Below are 15,463 nucleotides of genomic sequence, written 5' to 3' on the forward strand. Positions count from 1 at the left end.
TTACCCAGGAAAGAATTTTCTGTAGTATCTGGCTGGTGTATCTTGTCCATATACTCAGGATTTAGCTGATCACCATATTTGGGGTCAGGAAGGAATTTTCCTCCAGGGCAGATTGGAAGAGGCCCTGGAGGTTTTTCACCTTCCTCTGTAGCATGGGGCATGGGTCACTTGCTGGAGGTTTCTCTGCTCCTTGAAGTCTTTAAACCACAATTTGAGGACTTCAATAGCTCAGACATAGGTGAGGTTTTTCGCAGGAGTGGGTGGGTGAGATTCTGTGGCCTGCATTGTGCAGGAGGTCAGACTAGATGATCATAATGGTCCCTTCTGACCTTAGTATCTATGAATCTATTATTATAATCAAGCTTAAGAGGTCAGTGATGCAAACCCTGGGGAATAATATTGTAATCCAGCCAGCAACCACTACTCCTGGGGGAATTCTGCACCAAAAAAATAAAAATTCTGCGCACAATATTTTAAAATTCTGCAAAATTCTGCATCTTTTTTGTCAAAATAATGCAATATAATCCAGCTAGTTTCAATTATTTTGGTAATTGGTTTAAACTACAATACAGTGGATAGAGGATGGGAGTGGGAAGCATTGGAGGAAATCCCCAAACCCTCTCTGTCTAATAGTAATGTAGCTTGTATTGACCCTTTACCTCTAAGTATTAGTCAACAAATATATGCAGACATAGTGTTGTGTGTTACATCATAGGCAACTGAAGAGCAAGTGAGGGCTGTGGACTCAAACTCACAATTTTTTCTGAGTACTGACCAGCTCCAGAAAGGTCAGTAGCAAACAGTTCATGGAGCACATTTTGATAGGAAATTTTTTCAGGCCAAAAATTCAGACCAGTTCTAATCACTGAAGCACCATAAGCATTTATAAGGTGACACTGTCCTTTACAATAAGTCTCCTTTACACCACTCCGGCAATGTAAGGAGCCTTAACATTTTTACACCTGTTTTATACTCCTGGGGGAATTCACTAAGAATAATGGGAACAATTCACAAGCAGGCAGACTGCTACATTCTCCTCTGCCAGAGGGAACAGAGCCTGCCCTATGCCTACCTCTTTGGAAATACCCCAAAGCCCTGCTCCTCCAGGCTGAGCGTGCTGCAATAGCGAATGAGAGGGACAGTGTGTGTCTCTCTCTCTCACACACATGACTACCCAACCTCCCCCCAGGCAGTGATTTACGTCTCTACTGGCTGCTCTGAGTGCCCAAACCGACCTGTCTGCACTGCCAGGGAGTGGGCACATGACCGTTCTTGCGGCTTCCATTTGCTTCCCCGTCAGAAGTCATTTTTCTGTGGATAAGCCAAGAAATTTGTGGGGGCCATGAATTCTGTGCATGTGCGGTGATGCAGAATTCCCCACAGGAGTAAACCACCTGGGATGTTACAGCTCTTTCTATGTTGCACTCCAAGGAGATTGAGAACTTCATGGTGACAGTGAGGATAGAACTTACCCTCCTGCTCCAAAACCCCAAGCCCTTAACACCCGAATCAAGGGGGGATCTCCATTAGAGGTTAGTAGTACAGAACTCATGAAACACAGATGTCAATTCAGATTCCATCCACCTTCAAACACGTAATGTTAATTTCTCCCCTTCAGGCACCTCTGCGGCAGCTGGATACAGATATACCAGGCTTGGATAAATGGATGCACAAGGTGTGTTGCTTGACTGGTGCAGGCTGAAGTGGGATACTGTCTGTGTGAAAGGTCATTTCTAATGGAAGGTCCTGATTCTGCTACCATTGCAAGATGGTGATAAAAACTCCTCAGGTGGTGTAAATCAACACAGCTCCATGGAAATCGGCTGAGGCTCTGACCCGATGGCTTCCGTAAACCTGGGCTCTAGCATTCCACACTCTCATCCTGCTGTAGCCAATTGGTTCGTATGTAACAGTACACGCACCGCGGCCGGGAGCCCCGGGAGATGGCGACCACCCGCTGCACGGACAGAGAATGGACGTGGAGCATAACTCAGACTCACTCTTGAAACGTAGAGATTGGAAAAGAAAGTCAGGAAAGGGACACACCTGTCTGTACTCCCTAGCACGAGCCTCTCAATTCCTTTCTCTCTCTGGTCCTACCCACTGTTCTAGGATTATTAGACAATTACACAACTTGTCCCTTATGGGAGAGATGTGCAAGGGACAGCTGGGCACCTACCTAACTCCCTGTTGTACGGTGCCAAGCAAAATGGGGCCCAGTCTGGTCCTTATAGTCAGGCACTACCATAATATAAATGTATAATAATAATAACTGATCATTTGTGCCTTTGAAAACTCTCTGTATAAACAAGTAATTGAACCATAACTGTTGTAGAATTTAAAGACTTACGATTTCAGTAAGGCATTTATTTGTGCTACATGTAGGAATGATGAGATATCGAGTTTATTACAATTACTGTTTTATTGTTTATCCCCCTATCCATCCATCCTCTTATAGGGGTGCACATCTCCACAGCATCTGTGTGCCTCGCACATGACAACCTCAAAGACCTCATGACCACCTCCCTTGGGTGGCTCTACCCAGAGCAATCTTTATAACACAGATTTTACCGGAGAGATTTACAGATTGAACCTTCATATTTTTCACAGAAGCACCATGAATCATTGCCCTTCTGAGATTCTCTTAAAAGCGCTAAGTCAGATTCTGCAGTCCTTATTCCTGCAAAACTCCCCCGAAGCAGGCCACCAAGGCTGGGTATTAAGCAGTGAAAAGATGAGACATGTAGTATCTGTCCATCCTACCTTACATATTTTTTAGATAGCTCTAGATTTGGGGCCATTGAAACCAATGGGCATTTTGCCACCAGTTTCAGTGGGAGCGAGGACTGCTCTTTAAAAGAATAAATCCATTCAGGGAGAGACTCACTCTGTATACCCCTATGTGCTTTGATTTACCTGACCACCTGGCATTGTTAGCTAACTCTCTGAAATCTCCGACTACCAGGAAATCCATTTGACCACAATATAAACTTCCTTCCTTATTGCTCCTTGATCTCTTTTAACAATCTACCTAGTGTTCAGTTTAACACCCCTTATTGGTTTTTCCTCCCTTAACATTCCTGGGTAAACAGTATTTTCTTGGAATAGTCATTGGGTTGTAACTTTCTGCACAGATGTTTTCCCCATAAAAACGGCGAGATTGTATGAGAAAGTAATCGCCTGGCAAATTTTATTTTCCTTTAATGGCAAAATCCACCAAAATCATTGCTGTGGGGCTCAAAAGCCAGATTTAGAACTAGAACTGGGATATTTATTAGTGCTCTTCATACATCTTTACGGTAGCATCATGGGGTTCCGACCAAGATTAGGGCCCCATTGTTCTGGGTGCTGGACATTCACAAAGTGAGAGATGCTCCCTGCCCCAAGGAGTTTACAATCTAAAAAGACAAGGGAAGTGTTACCACCCCCTTGTACAGACGGAGAGTGGAGGCAGAGAGAGATGAAGTGACTTGCCCAAGGTCAAAGTGGTTGTCGGTGGCATAGCTGGGAGCTGAGCCCAGATTCCCAGAGTTGCAAGGCTGGCCTTCCTTGGGAGATATTTGGCTTTGCAGCCGACAGGGATGCACCATATCTGAGAGCTAAAGATAAGCGCAATGATGAAAAGCACCGACTCGGACTAGTGGTGAGAGAGGAAGGAGGAATTGGGTGGTTTGATGATAGGATACGGAGACATTAGCCTCTGGATTACCATATTGTGTGACCTCGAAGCCCTGGCCAGCTGGTGGTTCTCAGTCCAGCTCCTTGTGGGCTTTCAAGGAATCCACATGACAACACACCCCAGCATAGGCAGCCTCCGCAAAGAGGCCAATGTCTAAATGGAACCCGAACTCCCCTCTTGCCCCTGAAGGGCATCCCTCCAGCCAGGTGCAGCAGCGGGTAATGGGGCTTCCTTGGCGATCCCCCATGGCTGCAGCCTCTCTCACCTCAGATCCCTTTGCCAACAGTAAACTCACTTGACAAACAGAAAACAAAACTCCAGCCTACATGCGTCCAGCTTTCACCCAGACCACACGGCACGATCCATTGTCTACAGCCAAGCTCTGCGATACAACCGCGTTTGCTCCAACCCCTCAGACAGAGACAAACACCTACAAGATCTCTATCAAGCGTTCTTACAACTACAGTACCCACCTGCTGAAGTGAAGAAACAGACGGACAGAGCCAGAAGAGTCTCCAGAAGTCACCTACTACAGGACAGGCCCAACAAAGAAAACAACAGAACGCCACTAGCCATCACCTTCAGCCCCCAACTAAAAACCTCTCCAATGCATCATCAAGGATCTACAACCTGTCCTGAAGGACGACCCATCACTCTCACAAATCTTGGGAGACAGGCCAGTCCTTGCCTACAGACAGCCCCCCAACCTGAGGCAAATACTCACCAGCAACCACACACCACACAACAGAACCACTAACCCAGGAACTTATCCTTGCAACAAAGCCCGTTGCCAACTGTGTCCACATATCTATTCAGGGGACACCATCACAGGGCCTAATCACATCAGCCACACTATCAGAGGCTCGTTCACCTGCACATCCATCAATGTGATATATGCCATCATGTGCCAGCAATGCCCCTCTGCCATGTACATTGGCCAAACTGGACAGTCTCTACATAAAAGAATAAATGGACACAAATCCCCCGTTCCTCAGACATTCCTGTTAACACCTTGAAATGTGCTGGAAATGGCCCACCTTGATTATTACTTCAAAGGTTTTCTCTCCCCCCTACCCCACTCTCCTGCTGGTAATAGCTCATCTTAAGTGATCACTCTCCTTACAATGTATATTTTGTCATGGTCTGTGTGTATATATAAAATCTCCTCACTGTACTTTCCACTTTATGCATCCCATGAAGTGAGCTGTAGCTCACGAAAGCTCATGCTCAGATAAATTGGTTAGTCTCTAAGGTGCCACAAGTCCTCCTTTTCTTTTTGAGAAAACAAAACCCAACTCGCAAAAAAAAAGGGAAGACTTTTGCTGTGTCTTTAACATTCGACTAATGGCCTGACGGGCTCTGTGTCCTAGAGGGATGCAGTTCTTTGTACTGTATTGTTACTGCTCTTGGCACTTTCAAGGCCAAACTGAAATCCTTTGTTGCTTTTTTATGTTGCTCTGCTGTAGACCAGTCATTCCCGACTCTGTGCTTTCCCATTCCCATCCCGCACGGCGTTCGGACTCACCCCGGAGGGCCCAGCTGCCATAGAGAGAGGCCTGTTTGTTGCAGTCCTTTTAAACTCCCCCATGAATTCTGACCTGAGCAAAAAGGGAGATATTCTAAGATCCCTCTGAAAAACATTTCCAAGCCCAGGAAAGGCAGGTGCCCCACAGAACCCACTGGGGTTCTATTAGGTTACAAGCCCAGTCACTGAATCAGTGAAGGAGCAGAAGTGCGATCGCTTGGGTTTCGGGAAAGGACAGATTCCCCCCAGCGTTACTGGCCTGGAGGAGTAAAGCAAGGGAAATTCTTTCAATAAAAAAAACACCAGGCAGCCTTTCCCAGGACGAGGGCGATTTTATAAATATCTGATTCCTGGTTCTGGTGCCTGAACTGCATCAATACCCGTAACGGTACGAGCCTGACCAAACACCAGGGGGTCTTTTCAACCGGGACAACCATGGGGTGAAGGAGGTTTCTTAATGCTCAGATGGAACAGCCGTGCCTATTTACAGTGAGAAAGTGACACAGGTTTTAAAACTCTCTCTCTGCTGGTGCTCTCTGCCTGGAGCGAGGAGGTGGCTTTTGGGCAGCCTGTGCCCTGAGGAGGAGGCACAGCCCAGCAGGATGGCAAAGAAGGCTGCAAGCCCTTGGGATCTGGGCAGTTCCAGAAGCAGAAATGCTGGAGCGGCTTCTAAGGGCTAGGGCAGGGGGCAGGATCTGTTCCATCCGTCCTCACCCTAGGAAAACTCTCCTACACTCAGCTCTGCAGACTCTTCAGAGCAGGGACTTGCTCCCTCTTTTCCTCCCTGGCTCACGCAGAAGCACGCCTGCCCGTGCCTGCGTCCCGACCTGGACTTGTCTAACACAGCCCTGGCCGGGGGTCATTTTATAAAAGCAAAGTATGAATCTGGCAACGGGCTGGGAAACATAAAAGCAGGTAGAATTGCTGGGCCAGTTCCTTGCTGCTGCCCCGGCCTGTGAACTCAGGCATTCCTTATGGAGCTGAAAGGCCTGGGGTGGTGAAAACGCCTAAGCCCTGTGACATGGATTAATCTCTCCCCCGCCCCCGGCCCCCGAGCCCACCACAGGCTGTAGAAATCCTTGCAAAGCCTCAGCAAAATAAGAACTAGTTAAGTGGCAGTGGGCCCAAAAGATCAAAGTGACTCACAGGAAGTTCGATAAGGCAGTTAAGCAGAGCAGGAAACAAACAAACACTATTTTGGATCTCAAATTATAAAGAAAAACTCCCCTCCAAAATCCACCCAGACAAGCGACACAGAACTGTCGGTCTGCTGGGAGGGAGGACAGGACTTTCCCAGGAGGAGTCAGGCCATGCCGGTTGGGGTGAAAGCCACTTTTACACGAAGTCCTGCCGCTGTACACTAACTGGGCCCTGGTCCACCGCAGGCTGCAAAAGGCAGTGTGGGCTAATGAACAGGGCATCAGGATGGGAAACCTGGGATCTATTCTGGATCTGCCCTGACTTCTATGTGAATTCACTACCCCTCGTGCTCTGTCTCTGGTCTATTTAGATTGCAGGTTCTCTGGGGCTGGGACTGTCTGTTACTTTGCGTACATGCAGCACCGAGCACGACGGTGCCCTGATCTTGGCTGGAGCCTTTAGTGGCTATTGTAATGGGCTAAGTACTTTGGGAAGGACTCCTATTAACAGCAATGGCCTTTGGCTCAGGCCCAAGTCTCCAGCCAAACACAGAAGCATGACTAGTCCCGTTGGCTTGGAATTCTGATGAGCTGCAAAAAGCTCCCTGGGACCCCAAAGAATCGTAGCTCCCCGCGACTGCCCCGAGCCAGGCACGCGGTGACGTCAGAGCGCAGAGAACATCGAGGTCTGGCGGGCAATGCCGAGGAGCAGCACTGCCTCCTGGCCTGCAATGCTGGGGCTCAGTTCACGGCATCATGCCAGTCCTGGGTGCCAGCCCCATGGCGGCTGCTGTAGGGCTCCCAGCTCCCCCAGAGCACTGTGCTCTGCATGTTCCTCCTCGGTCCTGCTTGTGCCGTCTGCTCCCGCTAGCGGGACCTTTGTTCGTCTGAGGATTTCTCAGCGAGCTGCCTTTTGATTGACAGACCCAAAACGCTGCTTTGGGACGCTCGTCTTGTTCCTGTCGCAGGGTTTAAAACATTCTCTCCAGTTCATGTGTTCAAACAAGGCATCCAGGCACAGGCGCAGACCTGGAGCACCCATGGAGAAAAATTAGTGGGTGCTTAGCACCCACCGGCAGCCCAGCTCCGCTCCCTCCCCCCACTCTGCCTGCCACCGATCCCTGCCGATCATCTCCTTCCCCTCCCTCCCAGCGCCTCCTGTATGCCGTGGAACAGCTGTTCAGCGGCATGCAGGAGGTGCTGGGAGGAAGGGACAGAGGGGGAGGATTGGGGAGGGGGCGTGCTCGGGGGAGGGGGCGGAAAGAGGCAGGGAAGAGGTGAGGCCCCACAGGAAGGGGTGGAATAGGGGTGGGGCCTGGGGCTGAGCAGGGGCGGAGCACACCCCCCAACGGGGAAAATTAGAAGCCGGCACCTATGCATCCAGGTCAGCTGAAAAGGATTTGCAAAATGTTCCTGATCCCAAAGGGAACCCTGGCACTTTGTTATGTGCCCAGCGAAGCAGGATGGACAATTCTGCAAACCCCTCTTATTTCAGACCACCCGGGGAGGAGCCCCAACGAAGCCTTACAATGGGAAGGACAAAAGGGCCAGACCCAGCTCTGCAGTGAAACTTCCTCGCCGGGGTGCAGGAGCGGGCTAATGCTGGAGAGAAAGCACCTAGGACTGCACAGCTGTTCCTGTGTAACCTGCTGCAGCCACTCAGAAAGTCACGGCAACCCAGGCCAAATCTCCCTGCGCCAAAAGGCCCCGTTGCTCTGCGTCCGGCTAGCTCGACTCCTATGCCACGTGTTCCACTCGTGGCTGTTTCTGCAGTCTGCTCTTTTACAGTTCAGAACGTAGTACTTGGAAGACTTTGGGCCCCCTGCGCCTTTCCCTCGCAACTCATTGCCACTGCGCAGGTGAAAGCATTTTGCAGGACTCACTCAAGGTGCGGATACAGCGCTCGGGACTCACTCCAGTTCGGTTTCCTGCACAGCGTGCGCTGCTCGGAGCTCCCAGTGTCCGGACGGGAAAGCACTGTGTGAGCACAGTGGCTGGTTATTATCCGAGCTGGAGTTTTGCGAGTCACCTGTGACATCTGGTGAAGTGCTCTGAAAGGCACACTGCCATCCGGGACGCTGTATAACGGGTGCCGGGTTTTTGATCATTTCAACCATGTTGTGTGAATTTGTCGGTCATGAAAGTTACCAATCACTGGCACACTCGCAGGGCTGGCCATGCAGCCTTCCCCCACGTCTGCCCACGCACCTCAGTCTTGGTTTGCAACTCCTTTACTCCAGAATTCCTCCTGCCCCGGGGTCCCCACACAGCTCTGGAAGCCCCTGCAGTCCGGGCCTGAGGCTCCCAGCTCTTCCAGTCTTGGGATCTCCATATGCAGCCCGTTGATGCACCTTGGCCCTGATCTGCAGCCCCCTATTTTACCCCTTAGAGTGACCAGACAGTAAGTGTGAAAAATTGGGACGAGGGTGGGGGGTAATAGGCATCTGTATAAGAAAAATCCCAAAATATCAGGATGGTGCCTATAAAATCGGGACATCAGGTCACTCTGCCTCCCCTTGAACATTGAACCTCACTCTGAACCTGCAAACACTGCAGTTCTGATGGCTCCTAGGCAGAACCACCGCCCCAGGCCCCGCAGATCATGCGCTGGGGCCAACAAACTCGTTTTGGCTGAGACGAGATTTGAAGGCAGGTCTCCAGAGCCGACGTTGGCGTGACCCGTGCAGCCTGCTCGGCTGGTTCACAGCCACGGGAGGACAGAAGAGCAGACCCTGAGGCAACAGAATCTGAGATTTAGAGGCACAGGCCAGGGCAGCCAGTGGGGTTGCACCAGGGACGAATTTGGTCCATAGCCTCATGCTAGAAACCCGGGGGGGGGAGTGAAAAGCAGCAGGTCCCTGGTTCCTGAGAAGAGGGTTCTCCCCACCCCACCCCTGCCAAGCCACAAGCTCCGGCAGGGTCTGCAGAACCGCCCCACGTGCTGCCAGGTGAGTCACCTGCCTGCTGAACACGTTTACTCAGAGCAGGGACGCTCCCCCAGAGCTACTTTTATCAGCCTCCCTCTGCTGAACAGGGACCTTTTGTGTTCCCTGTGAGACAACAAACCCTGCGGCCACTCGCATCCGCTCCCAGGGACCGGATCATTCTGGGATGCAACAATGAGCCTTGTTAGGGAAAGACTCAGCACCTCCACCCCTGACACACACAGTCTGAGGCCTGGGCTAGCCGCGGCTGCCCCAGGGTGATGGGTGGGTCTGTGCAGGAGGGAACGTGAGCCTGGCCGTTACCGCGTGTCGCGTGTCGCAGGTTGTAGCTCTCGGCAGGGGTGGCGATGCCTTGTGACGAAGTGGGACTGTTCTTAATGTTTCCTCTGAATAGTGTGGGGGTGCCTCAGTTTCCCCTAGGCAGTTATTAAGTATCTAGGTGGTGGGGTAAGGGTGTATGATCATTGCAGAGCCCTAGAGGGCAGGTGTGTGCAGGGGTCTGGACACAGAGAATGGCCGACACCCTGTTTCCTGGCCACTGATGGCCTGGGCCCTTCCCCCCTGCGAGGTGAGAGCTAAAGGGTTGGAGAACAAAGGAACCAGGTGCCCTCCTGGCCCGGGAAAGGAACAAAGCCCAGGGGAGGAGGGGCTGGGGGGAGTTTCAGTTTGGGGCTGGCTGGGACATGGAGTGAAGTGCAGACGTGGTTGTCTGGCTCACTGCTCCCCAAAATGGACCCAGCTGAGGGGTCCCGTTCTCTGCACCTACAAGCTCTGTGTTAGACCATGTTCCTGTCATCTAATAAACCTCTGTTTTACTGGCTGGCTGAGAGTCACGTCTGACTGTGGAGTTGGGGGCAGGACCCTCTGGCTTCCCCAGGACCCCGCCTGGGCGGACTCGCTGTGGGAAGCGCACGGAGGGGCAGAGGAGGCTGAATGCTCCGAGGTCAGACTCAGGAAGGTGGAAGCCGGGTGAGCTGTGTGTCCTGCAGACAGGCTGCTCCCCGAGAGGAGACTTCCCCAGAGTCCTGCCTGGCTTCATGGGGAGCAGGTCCAGAGCATCGCCCGGGGACTTTGTGACACGCCTGTCTTCACACGGTGCAGTGAACCCTGCAGCATCCTGTTCATGGTGCCCACGGCCTGGGGGGTGGGAGTTGCTCTCCGGGGGCAGGTCAGCACAGCAGGCCCAGTGCTTGCTTGTTTCCTGCTTTCTGCCTCCATCAGTGGCTCCAGATTGGGCCCTATTGGGAATCCTGGCGGTGAGCAAAGACCGATCCTGGGAGGTGCTGAGCGCCCTCCGCACCAGGAGACGTTAGGGGTGTTGAGTGCGGATAGGGGTCCTGATCCAAAGCCCACTCAGGCCATGGAGTGGACTGCAGCCATCCCCATCTTTAATACAAAAGTGACCCCCCCACACACACCGAGGCTGCAGCGCTCAGCTGGTCCCTGCATCCCTGCACCGCCCACTGGCTCGCTGCCTCCCTGTTAGCGATTAAAGGCAGCCCTGGGCTGTGTATCAAACTCGGCAGGTTGCATTTGTCCACTAGCTCGTGCTCTTGGCTGGGCAGCACATCCAGGAGACCCAGGATACAGGCCGCAGCTTCTCCAGCCCACCTGGAGCAGTGTGTCCCAGGAGTCAGGGGAAGAGCACACAGGAGCCCGCGGAAAGGCCAGAGGCAGTCCCCCTATCATTTACTTTTGTTCATGTGTTTTCCCTTATAAAGCCTGGGCCATATCTGCAGCGTTTTCCCCTGGCCAGGCTGATGTTTCCTTTAATTAATCATTTCCTGAGGTGGGATTTTTTAATGAGGAGGTTTGCTTAAAACAACCCCCCCCCCCCCCCGGCGAAGCTGTCTGGTGGGGGATGTCCCCAGGGGTGGAGGGGGCAGTTTGGCTGGTGCTGGCCGCCCCTGAGTGGGTGGTGCCCACTCTTTGGAAATCCACACGTCAGGGGTCCAAAGCTTTCCTTATAAAGGTGCCTCTGGGAGCTTCCTAGCTGCAGTTCTGAACAAGTTCCCTGTTTATGTAAGAGCTGGGATGAATCATGGGCTCGCCAGACATCGTCTAACATATGCCCTGCGATGCCACCGCCTTGCTGCCAATCCCCACCGAGCAGCGCAAGCACCGGTGCCCCCCACCTTCCCAATTGCAATCGCAGGGGCTTCCTGGGGAGCTGGACTGGGGCAGTCTCCCGGGGCAGGGGAGATTCCCGACGCCATGTTGGCTCAGCAATGCGGGGCTGAGCCAAAGCCCAAAGAACTTGGCTCCCATTGGTGTCAAAGGGACTTTTAGCGCAGGCCCTAGAGGGGCTAGTTGAGGAGCCGTGGACAGGTTTGGAATCGTGGCCCCGTTCGTCATTCCCAGGGACGGATTTACTGATGGGGCCAGGCATTCACGCCTCTCTCGCTGACGTGCAGGTGTGACTTGAGCTCTGTTTCTTTGGTCTCCAGTCCCTAAGCGGGAGCCTCGGGCTGTGATCCCACCGGCTCTCGCCAGCCAAGCCCAGCTAGAACGTGGCTCGGAGACCGCCCAGGAACACCTGGGTGACCCGCGGGCGATGGAGTCGATGTAGGCACTCAGGGTTAGGGGGCATCGCGGAGAGGTCCTGACCACTCCCACCCCTTAACAATCCTCTGGCACCTTTCTCAAGGGGAGGGACCTACACTCCAGGATCCAGGCCAAATTCCCATGTGGGCAGCCACTGGGCTTCCCTAAATTCGCTCTCCCGTTTCAGAGGGATACAATGTTCCTCCCTGTTTCCCGACCTGGCCTATGTTGTTGTGTGTCTGAGCACTGCAGTGTGGATGCACCAGCATGGTGGGGAAGCCCAGATTTCCATTGCTGTCCAGATGCTCAGACACGGGTTTGGAAACGTGTGTTCCACAGAGCCAGGCTCGGGGTGCAGTGTGGACAGACCCCGCCCCCAGTGAAATCATTGAGCGTTTCACCATTCACTTCAATAGGAGTTGGAGCAGAACCTCAAACAGCCCTGACATCCCATCCCAGAGGTGACTGCACTGCCGTGCTGGGTGATGCTTTCCCTGCATAGTTTGTGAAGCACCTTGGGATCCTTCAGGATGAAAAACCCTCTAGATATCGTGCAGTAATAGAGCCCATCAGAGCAAAGGGCGAGACCAAGGCAAGTCAAGGCTCCAAAGGGCTCGTTTCACCTTCAGATCAGCCCCTGAGAAGCCCGGTGTTATGAAAAGCAGCATGTCAGCGTGAAAGCAATGCATTTTGGGGTGGATCCAGTGGGCCCGTCTCCAGTGCAAGTGACTGATTGCAGGGCGGATGCAACACTCACGAGGAAAACGAGTCATTAGTTAAACCCTGGCCTGAATCATCGGCTCTCTCAAGTACCAACAGAATCCGGGTCCTGACGGGAGGCTTGGGGGCGTGTCATTTTATTGTCAGCCAGGAACATTCCTCACATAATCCCCCAATGAGCACGGAGCAGAGAAATTGCTAATACAAGCTGCAGAGGAGAACAAGACGTTGCTAATTAAAGAATCTCCCAGACTGACGTGGGATGAGTCCTTGATCAAACCTGGCGGTTACTTTGGGGTGACAAAGGGGATGGCTTAAAGAATGTGGGGGTTCCCCCAAAATGTCAGCAAAGCCAAATGGTCTGCATGTGGGGTTGAGCCTGCATCAGGTGTACGTACGCAAGCAGTGTGTGTGTGTATACATGCGGCATCTGCACACCTTTACCAGGTGTCTGTAGGCGTGCACAGCTGGACCAGAAGTGCGGGAAGGCTGGAAATAGAAACCAGGTTTGAAAATGTTCATTTTAGGAAAATCTGGATTTGTTAGAGGTGAGGAAGGTGGGGTGTGCGTTTGGGGAGGATAGAAAAACTCCTGTTGGAGCTGCCCACCCGCTATATCTTGAAGGAAATGTTGCAGAATCTCATCCAACCTAGAGTGTAGTCGAATCTCTTGCACGGAGGCGTCAGGTGGAGCGCGGGGCGTATGGGCCAGGACGTGGGAGTGTCCTGATCCCTGCCTGTGGCACGCAACAGTCCTGTCCCCTGAGGGCTGACACTCCATGTTGGTGGAGGGGTTTAGTGTGCGGGTGCCGGGAGGGCGGGGGTCTGGCTGTACAGGAGGTCAGACCCGCGATCTGGGGCTCCCTTCTGGCCGTACACTATGGCTCTGAGCAGCAGCTATGGTCAGAGGTGCTCTCTGCTGGGAGTTCACTGCCAGGTCTCCCAGTCCAGACATCCCGATTCTTGGAGGAAGAAGAACTTTAAGGCAACACAGCAGCATTGATGACACGTTTCTCCCCGGCCCCTGCTTTTTCCCAGACATCCAGGAGCGGACACCGGGGATGTTACACCGAGGATTTACACAGGGGAAGCAGCTGCTGTCTGGGTGGCCCCTAATGCTACATTAACAGCAAAGGGGTAGTGGGGAGAAGCTACAATAAAATAAAGAAGGTGACAGTTGTTGTAGATTGGGCTAGGGCCACCTGATGCTCTGGGTCTTGATCCATTTCATCCATCTCAGGTCTTCGCACAGCCCCCATCCCCACAGGGTCTTCGCAGCTCACGATTTTGTTAATGTCTTTATGCTCCTAGCCGGGGAAGCAGGCAGGGCTGTTGTCCCCATTTCACAGATAAGGAGCTGAGAGAGAGACTGAGATGCAGATTTGTAAAGGTATTCAGGCCTTGGCATCATGATACCGAACTGACCAAGGAGCCTCCATGTCATTTTCAGCAGAGATTTAGGCATGTAGGAGCCAAAATCTCGTTGACAGTCACCACAATCTCGTTGACAGTTACCTGAAAGGGGGTTCCAAAGAGGATGGCTCTAGACTGTTCTCAATGGTAGCAGATGACAGAAGGAGGAGTAATGGTCTCAAGTTGCAGTGGGGGAGATTTAGGTTGGATATTAGGAAAAACTTTTTCACTAGGAGGGTGGTGAAACACTGGAATGCGTTACCTAGGGAGGTGGTAGAATCTCCTTCCTTAGAGGTTTTTAAGGTCAGGCTTGACAAAGCCCTGGCTGGGATGATTTAACTGGGAATTGGTCCTGCTTCGAGCAGGGGGTTGGACTAGATGACCTTCTGGGGTCCCTTCCAACCCTGATATTCAATGATTCTATGATTCTATGATTCACAACACCTGGACACCTTTAGAAATCTGGGGCTAAGTGGCTTGTCCACAATCCCACACCAAGCTTGTGACAGAGCAGGGACCTGCCTGTCCTGGGAACCCGGCTACCGCTCTAACCACTGGACTATCCTTCCTCTCAGGGCACCATTCACTATCAATCGACAGCACTCTCTGGATTCCCTAGTCCAGAACAGCTCACCCAGCCAGGAATGGCTCTCCCATTGCCATTCAGACTGGAAAGAACACTTACATTTTTGACAGTGAGGGTAATTAGCCAGTGGAACAATTTCCCCAGCACCAGCAGTTTTGAAATCAGGATGGAGTGTTGCTTTAGGAATTATTGTGGGGAAGGTCCCTGGCCTGTGCCGTACAGGGGGTCAGATGACATGCGCACAGTGATCCCTTCTGGCCTTGGGATCTAGGACCCTGGAGGCAAGGAACTGTAAAAGGCAAAGCTATTGTTTGGGAGCCAGGTTCTTTGTCAGCAAGGTGAAGTAAGAATAATCCCCCTCCACACAGATTTTTCCTCTTCTGTCTCCGCAGCCCACGCTGTTTGTCCAGGTCTCATTACCACCGAGCGGGATGATTGATAGGGAAGTAACCCTGGACAGGAAGCTGCACCCAAGTTTGCTCAGCAGAATGGCCAGATGGTGGGAGGCATTTCTGGCCTTGGCCAAGTGTGTTAATTACACTTGGCACTGGTGATAAGGAGGGCGAAGCTGGGAAGGAGGGGGAGCTGGAGATGGGAAGGGAGAGGCAGGGTCACAAGCTGCTGGGACTGATGGAAGGGTGAGGAGGCAGAGGATCAAGAAGAAAGAGGTGAGAACAGAGAACCATAGAAATATGGGACTGGAAGGAACCTTGAGAGGTCATCTAGTCCAGGCCCCTGCACTGAGGCAAGACAAGGTATTATCTAGAACATCCCTAATAGGTGTTTGTCCAACCTGCTCTTAAAACCTCCAGTGAGGGAGATTTCACAATCTCCCTATGTAATTTGTTATAGTTCTTAACTACCCTTACAGTCAGGAAATGTCTAACCCGAACCTCATTGCTGCAATTTAAGC

This window comes from Lepidochelys olivacea (assembly GCF_965140295.1).
Source record: "Lepidochelys olivacea isolate rLepOli2 genome assembly, chromosome: 27".
NCBI classification, from domain to species: Eukaryota; Metazoa; Chordata; order Testudines; family Cheloniidae; genus Lepidochelys; species Lepidochelys olivacea.